A 9,044-nucleotide genomic window follows, 5' to 3' on the forward strand; every position below is an offset into this window, starting at 1 on the left:
AAACGGAGCTGAATACATTTAGACAGAGAGTTTCAAGCAGTTTCCACAGAAACATACCTAAACAACAGTGGCGGTTTGAGGATGATTGAGGGGCAGAGTCAGAAAAAATTTAAAAGGGCACCACATGTACCCGGGGGGGCACCAGCACACAGAAAGTCTTGATTTAGGCCTATTTATAGTGAAGAAGAAAGAGCACTTAACCACGTTCTGTCCACAGGAAGGGCACCCTAGAAGGCACGGAATCATATTTGTCTTCTAAAGTGCACCCTAGAGGGCACCTTATCATGTTTTGTCCACTTAAAGGTCATCCTAGAGGGAAATTTACCATGTTTATCTATCATAGGGGCATCAAAAAGGGCACTTTTGCAGCTTTTTTTTTCAAACATAGGGGCGATTTCCTCACCTGAACACTCCTGAGTCCACCGGTGCCCAACACCCTCTATATTTATTTAACCCCTTAAGAGGTTTTGCAGATATGATGTGATTTTGTTTCCTTTTTTTTCTGTTATGACTATGCACCATCACATCTGCACAGTATTTTGACTCATCCTCTCATCTGGTATCAATAGTCAGGCCGCTCTCCAGCCAAGACGGGCCGCCGGCCAGAGACTCTGATCGACACGATGCTGAGATCCCATCCCAGGTTTATAGGCATATTATCGTCCATATCATCAGATTATCTTAACATACACCTGCTTCACGCTACTTCACACTCTCTTAATGTCTATCCTGTCGTTGGCTTCGGACGCGAGGCAGAACAATGGAGTCAAAAAGCTTAGATCTGTGGATTGAATAGAATACTGTACTTCCACTGTATGTCTCTCTCTCCCTCTCTCCCACACACACACACACACACACACACACACACAGTTTCTTCACGTGCAGTCTCCTCAAGGCCCCAGATGATATTCCCTCAGTCTCAGTCAGACTGCTGGTCCTTGTTTGCGCAGTGAACCCAGTGACTTCGAAAGAGGTCGAAAGCATTATTATCATATTATCACAGGAGTAATTAGGGCATTATTTGGGGCACATGCTGCTTGGAGGGGCCTTGGGTCTGTTTTGGAACGGCATTCTTTTTCAGACAGAGCATTTATTTACCTACAATATATTGTTCCAAGTTTCCCCCAGTGCTTCCCCCCCTCACCGGAGGCCTCTCGAAGCCCCATGTCGGTGCCAGTACAGCAGAGAGAATGAGGTGCAGTGGTGAGCGAGAGGGAAAAGCAAGAAAAAGGGAATTGCCTACGGAGCATAGGCAGACTCAACAAGTGTTTCATTGGTTATGTGTCTCGATACATCCAAAATAATCCTAAAACTCAAGAGCAGAGAGATTTTGAGTAATAGAATATGCATTATTTTGGTGCATCACGGTGCATCTGTGCTATAAATGCGCAAAAGAAACAGAGAATAAGCGTTAGCGGGCAGTTTTGGACTTATATCCGGAGCGGAGCAGCGTTGGACTGGACGATTCAATAAGTAACGAGATCTCCGAAAGGATTGAGACACTATTCCAGCAATCAAAGCACATGCTGTAGACTCCAAGCTCAGCTGTGCACTCCACCCAAGGCTATTGTTACTGCGCTGGCAGGATCCAGCGAGCATGTGAAAGTCACTAAGAGATCGACAGCATGTGAATTGGACGGATGAAAAAGAGGTGTAATCTGACTCGAGAGGCCAAAAACAAAACTGGGAGATTGGGTTTTTCACAGAACCTTTGTAATGGCTTGGATGAGCATGCATTCTGTGACTTTATAAATGATCTAGAGCTTGGCATATTAGTTAGATCAGAAGATTGAGCCAGTCTCAGATTTGTTCCGAAAATATAGGGGAGCGGGGGAGACAGTTGTAGCAGTTTTTGGTTTTGATGTCATTACTCAAAAATCACTTGAACTATTTGTATGTAACTGCCAATTTTGACAGTAATCAAACGTTCTTGCAGGCGATATAGGGGGCGATTGTGACAGTATTCAAAAGCTGTCCACCTGGCTAGAAACAACAAAGCTAACATTTGACCACAATATCAAATGTTTGCCAACAGCATGGTAATAAAACAACAAAAGGCCTGTAGAAAACCAATGTCAGGTGCAAATTGACATGTGATAATTGGCCCAGGTCTTCCCTAGTGCCGGGAAGGGGTCAACTTAGCAGAAGACAGTTAGCTTAGCAGAAGGACTGTGAGTATGGGGGACAGCTAGCGTGGCTCAGTCCAAAGAGAACACACCACTGCCACCAGGTTTTTAAAAAATCTGTAAAGAAGTGTAAAATGACAAGTTGTGGCTCTACAGGGGCTTCCAGTCGTAATGCTAAGCTAAGCTAACTGTCTCCTGGCTTGCGCTTCATATTAGTTGTACAGATATGATAACTTGGTTTGGTCAAACTACTGGCGGCCAGCTAACTTAGCTGTGGAAACAGGGAACCTGCTAACCTGGTATTCCACGAAGTGGTAGGACACATAGCTAACCTTATAAAAAACATCATCATTTTTACGCTCCACTTTTTTTTGCAGAGGTTGAACACATAATGAGTTACAGTTAATGTGTAAGCTAGTAATCAGCTTTTGTTACCTTTAGACAGAAATGGGATAGCAATTTTCCATGTTTCCTCTTTTTTATATGCTAAGCTAAGCTAACCAAGGTTCACATCCATCGTACTGCACAAGCATGAAAGTGATATGATTCTTCTCATCCAGCTATCAGCTAGAAAGCTAATCAGATTTCCCAAACTTTAACCTTTAAGCAGCCTTGCCAAGTAACGCAAATACAAGCAGCGTGATAAAGGAGCGCCTATTACCTATGAAAATATGTTTAACACCGTATTTTGTCTTTTTGAAAGGCAAGTGTATCGCGGAGGCTTCTGGGGTTGGGAAGTAGTGATGTCATGACTTGGTTTTTGTTGGCCAGGGGGCAAAAAGACATAGTGACATTTCAAGAGTGGTTTACATTGGTGAGAAGCCCAGTCTCTAGCTTCAAGCTGTCCAGGCTGCTTTCTTCCACACACAGCTGTTAAACATTGTATCAGTGGAATATACAGTTACATAGCAAATACTGTATGTTTCACACAGTCTGCTAACTTACAACGGGGCCGAGGCTTATGTTGACAGTGAAAAAAACCTGCGGGTGAGAAAGCTTCAACTCCGTGTCCCCGTCAGAAGTTCAGGAGTGGATTATGTCTCCTCCCTTGTCCAAAGAGTAACAAGCGCAGTAATTAAGTCAATAAATATCCAAGTGCTCTGATCAAAGAGGGCCCTTGCTGAGCTTTAATTTAATTCAAAATTAAATTCCTGCCCTGTTTGGACTGTATATGCACCAAGGTGCTAAAATAACATCGATAATGTTAACTTTATCACGCAGGAGACCAGCTGGTACTGTAACTACAGTACTTATACGCTGAAAGATCACCCAATATAACCCGAGCCACACAACCTTGTATTTGCCGAGGAGCGACCTCCGCAAACATGACCGCAGACGATCTATTCCGGACTGGATGTTTTTCCTCCGTTGTTGTCTAGATACAAGTCCGGCTGTTGTTTGACTGCTTCTTTTGTCCCCAACCCTGGTCACAGGAAGGTAACAGACTGTAAGGACCATTAAGGCAACATTAAGAGTAAACAACAAATGAAAGTGAGGGCTGTTGAGGTTCAGATCCAGCAGGGAATCCGAAGACAATTTTCCCTCCGGATGAAGTGGATAATTCCAAACAGAAGTTGACAAATGGTAAGAGACATCGGGGGAAATAGAAAAACTTGCGAGTTGCTGCACCATAAGCTTTATTCAAGGGGCCGTAAAGTGCCTCAAACAAATCTTAACAAACATTATGTCAGCAGAACATACACAATTAAACACCCTTTTCCCCGAAAACACAGTTTAAGTGTGGGAAAAAAAAAAAACAAACCTGAGGGATCATAGAGGAGGGACCTTTTCTTCAGAAATAAGACGCTCAGCTTGTGTATCTATTTTTGACATGTTACATTCCTTTGCCCCCAGATATTCTCACCCATCTATAAGACATTTACAACCATCTTTGATGCTCGGGCCTTGTAAGCCTGGACAGAGACGGGGCTGTGGTCGCACACAGACATTTCTCAAGAGGTTCAGATGTCAGCTGAGAGTGAGACAGGCAAACATGAAAAATCCAGCAGGACCTAAAGTTGGAGCTGAGACGTTTTATGATGTATCTTCATGACAGCAGGTAACAAAAAATATCACCTGGGACTCAGGAGTGAGCTGCCAAAACCAAAACAACCTATATAGAGCTTTTCTGAGAGGCTGTGACATACTTAGGCGTTACTGAGATTATGTATCGTTATCTGACCACTGGTATCGTGGAAAGATGCTGCATTTTTACACAGTTTTGTCCTTGATCCAGCTTTTACAACCAAATATACAGAATTACATCATGTCTAAATTCTTACCGCTGCCGTAAATGTTATTTTCTTATTAAAATCAGTGTTAAATAGCTCCATATTCCAGCTGTAATCACCGTCATAGCTTATTTGATCAATAACCCGTGTCTCTTCTGCCCTCTCTCATGCAGTAAAAGAGAAAAAACATTACCTGGTATCCCTGCCCAATTTATCCAATTAGGACAGAGAGCTCCATAAAGAGGCAGTCCTGTCTGCTCTTGTTTCAATGGCGAACAGGGTAAGCTACCAATTCCACCACACCTGGTGATGACGTATACTACCAAACAGGCCAAGCAAAGAAGAACGCCAAAGTATGGTAGAAAGGAGGGAGGGGATTGCTAACTGCAAAATGGACAGTAAGTTAGCTGAGAACTAGAAAAAGCTTTGCTTGCTTGTTGGAATGTAGAACTTTTATTGTTATTTGATAAGAAAAACATGCTAACGGAAGCTTTAAGTAGCCCTACTAGCACCGTTGCAATCTAGTCAAACCGTCAGATTTGCAGGTTGCTGATTCTTCTGTTAATAGTGGATTTCTTGTAACCTGCCTTGTCCATTTGAGAGCAAAAGAGATGGTTGAATGTATGCTGGCTGGCTGGTTGGCTGGCTGGATCAGGCTGTGGCTGGGTAGGCTGGAGGCAGTCTAGACAGCAGATGAGCAATGAGCTGGGCCCTGGCAGACCTGCCCTGTGGCTGGGTCTCTCTTGGGCAGGGCAAGGCCTTTGGGACTCCTGTCATTGACAGAAATAATAGTTGCACCGGACTATTCTGAAGCAGAGACAGCCTAGCCTTTGTAAATATAATACATTCTTCAAACTGGTGGCATTAAATAGGAGCAAACTGAAAACAGATCATAAACCAGCTGTTGGCTATGTTGCTAAAGTCCATTTCATGCCTGCAACTTCTGATTCCTCTTCTGAAATTATTACCTGCGAGAATCTGTTTTTCCTATTATCAGAAGTCCGCCCAGCCTTTATGATTCAACTGAAGTTCCCACCACTACTCCCAGAGATGTGGTCATGATCACAAAGTGAAAGAAAAGCTCCAGTCCCGATCCCAACGTGGGTGGTTTAAGACTTGATCCTTGCTCACTTGGCACCTGGTAAGAGCTTTTGTGTGGCTGGAAAGCACAGGCGAGGGCTGCAACCAGCAGAATTTGCGTCCAGAGTGCAGCGGTGACATCTGGTGAACTGTACCATTCATCGTTAAAGAATATGCAAATTGTTATGTTGGATTATTTTTAATGTCAGCTTTTCTTCCTTGATCCTATTAGTAGGGCCCATTCAAGCCGCTACCTGCCAGAACACCATGCAACAAAGTACAATAACACAAATGATGCCATTGTTACACCCACGGTCGCTCCTTTCATGATCTAAGTAGACACTGTTGGTACAGAAACCTTCATTTTACAGTACACAAAGGACATTTAAAAAGTAAACAAACGTACATACTTACATACAATTTAGTATACTTGTTAATCCTACACAGAAGTACAACTTAAAATAAATGAACATTACAGGGCACTATAAGTCTACTAAAATATACCTACATTAAAGTGAACTTTTCTGACAGTGTATTACAAAGGACATGAAAATAGTATGCTACATTACTACTATAAGTATTTGCAATTAAGTATAATTTCTTCAAGTATACATGTGTACAATTTACAATATGTTTAGAGCAAGTACACTTAAAACCACTCTCCTAAGTTTTATTGAATAAGCAGTTAAGACTTCTATTGTAGGTATTAAGACTGGATTTTGTCCATTATCTCCGGGTGTGACGCTGCATGAACGTCTTTTGCATCAGCTAAGAAACAAATTACAAACAATAAAAACTTAAAGTTTTACTCAGAATCTTTTCTCTCTTTCTGCTGCAGTTGTTGTTTGTCTCTTGATTTTGGCTTTGAGGATGACAGAAATCTGGGAATCCAGCCTCAAAGTCCAACAAGAGTTCAGAGGGCTGTCTGTACCAAAACAGCTATAACATTGGGATTTAAACAGTCTCTCAGCTTCTCACATTTGATTTGTGAGTAATGCGATACCATAAAAGAAACGTACGATGTCCATAATCACAGGCTTGAGTATTTATCTCACTTGAGTGTTGGTCAATGACGTCGAATGGGTAATCAGTTACTGTCATTAGCAGGCTCTTGCCCGGGCTGTATTTATGATGACATCAGTGTTTTTGTTGGATCCATCTTATCAGAAAAGCCCGAGCTTTCATGTGCTCTGTGTTCCATGGAAGTGATGGATTTTAAGTTGAGATGAAGCAAAGTCTCTGCGGGTTTCTGGGACTCCTCTTTTTGGCCCCTTGTTGTCGTCATCCCAGCAGTTGGCTTCATACAGTTTCAAGGTTTCCCAAGTTTTCTGAACTGCAGTTGACGGGACCGGTCAAAGTGTTTCATGCTTGTATTGAATATTTCCCAAATACAGGGCCAAAACCCGCTTCTTGTTTGGGGTTAGGGCTGCAGGCCTGGTTGTCACAATTTCTCGTGTTTATTTGATCAGTCAAAGTTATCAAAAAATAACCATTTGGGGGTTCAGTGATGGCTGAAGACTGCATACTCACACGGTCTTCCTCTGTCTCACACTGTTTTGGTCCAAACAAGGCGACCTCAGATGTTTTGCGCTCCCCCCCACCTCTTGGGGGGCTGCAGCAGGTGGCATCTCTCGTAAGAATTTACGGCCAGGTTCTTCTGGTTCAATGCAAACAAACCAAGTTTTATGGAGCAAATACTGAGAGGTCATGGACCCTGCGGTTTGATTGTACCATGACAGAGAAACATGGCTTCATTTATCCTGTTGTACCTGTGAGATGTCTGCAGGAATTCCAGCAATTTAACTCTATGACATCATGAAAAACAATCATATCTAATCACATATTTGTTTCTCAACTTTTACATTTAATGTTACAGAGACATACTACACAACCAAAGCCAGAATCAGTGTTTGCTACAGAGTCTCTGAAAGGTCACGGTGGGAATGTTTTTCTCTGAACTCTTCAGAGTTACCTTGCAATACCTTTTTTTGCTCTCCCACTGATCCACTGAGATTGAGCTGTATTGTGATGGACGCCGTTGGTTGCGACAGAATGGTGAGTGGACGTCCCCTCAGCCGTGGCTGGCTCAAGCACAAGTCTGGATCACCTCTCCATCACACTTTTTTCCACGGGCCAGCAGGGGGCGACTCCACTGGATGCAAAGAAAAAGTCTGATTGCATGTCAGCTTATGAAGAAATGTTCTTAAATATTTCTCACTTTATTTCTTACCACAGTAAACTGTTTATTAATGAGTGTACGGTTACTAGCTTCAAGTCTTTTTTAATGAATTATGCTGTTTTGTAAATGTACCAGTACCACGGCATCAGAACCAATCAGGATATCCTCCCTAGCTTTGACCTTTTGTCCAAATCGGGTCACTCGCTTCTGGCCAAGATCCCCTCTGATTTTCTCACAAATCGCAGCCTGTTTATGACAAAAAATAAAGTGGCTTTTTACTGGCAGTCAAATATAAATATTATTTTTAGTGTTGAGGAAGGTGTGCTGTCACACTGATTTGAGCACGTTCTAGCAGAGCATTTAATGCACTTGGAGGTGTAATTGACTCTAAATAAATTACAGTAATATGTCCCCAGGGCCAGGGTTTTTAAAATACTGAGGTCAGGACTACAAACCCCCTCCAGCCTCAATGGCAGCTGGTTCCTAAATGCTTTTTGGGGAACAACAGAGGCCTATGGCAACATCGCATATTGTATTTTCCATTTATCATGCAAAATAACTCATCCCTCCCATTTGCATTGTCTGCGTAGAGTCTAGGTTCTTTCCCCCTTTCCCTTTTTTGCTGTTTACACGAAAATGAAATGGAGTAGAATATATTTCAACATTGTTTTGAACCTGGGTTGAAATTCCCAGTATTAATGAGCTCTGTCAAACTTTCCTTCAAAACCTTACATCATACAAGAAATGTTTTGTAATTGTATCCCGATGAATCTTCCCACATAGTAAACTTCCTCTCTGTTTCTACAAACCTTTGACCCGCGAGGTGTAAACACGTGGTGAGTGTGTGTGTGTGTGTGTGTGTGTGTGCGTGTGTGTGTGTCTGGCTGTTGTGGATTTGTTGTGGTGGGTTCTAACCTGATTTGCATCGGCAAGTGTTTTGAATCCGCAGCTTGGTGGCGTTCCCATTCGTTTCTCTCCGCTGGCCTCGGTTCTCGTGGTAATCCCATCTGCCAAATAGTTTCACACACCTCAGACTGGGTGTTTTTAATCGTCTGGAAACACCGGGGCGAATCTGAAATCATCCCATGCATGCACATGTATAGATTATCAGATGACTGACCCTTCCACTGGCATAGAGTTTGCGGTGTATGCAAACGATCCGTTAGTCTTCAGAAAACAACACAGTATTACTTCACCTTCTTTTAAGCCTTTCCAGTTTTGACCTATTTATTAGTTGGGCGGCAGATATTCACGTTCCTCAACATCCAAAGTTTGTCATATTAGATGAGAGGAAAACTAAGCCAGACTACTATGAGGAGCATCCAGGGGTCATCTTTATTTTTCACGTCAGTGTTTTACAACTGAAAACCGCTCCTATAATTCAGCCCTGTAACTGACCTGAGCGGTGTTTTCAGTTATGCTTAACAT

This window comes from Sparus aurata, chromosome 19, assembly GCF_900880675.1.
Source record: "Sparus aurata chromosome 19, fSpaAur1.1, whole genome shotgun sequence".
Lineage (NCBI taxonomy): Eukaryota > Metazoa > Chordata > Actinopteri > Spariformes > Sparidae > Sparus > Sparus aurata.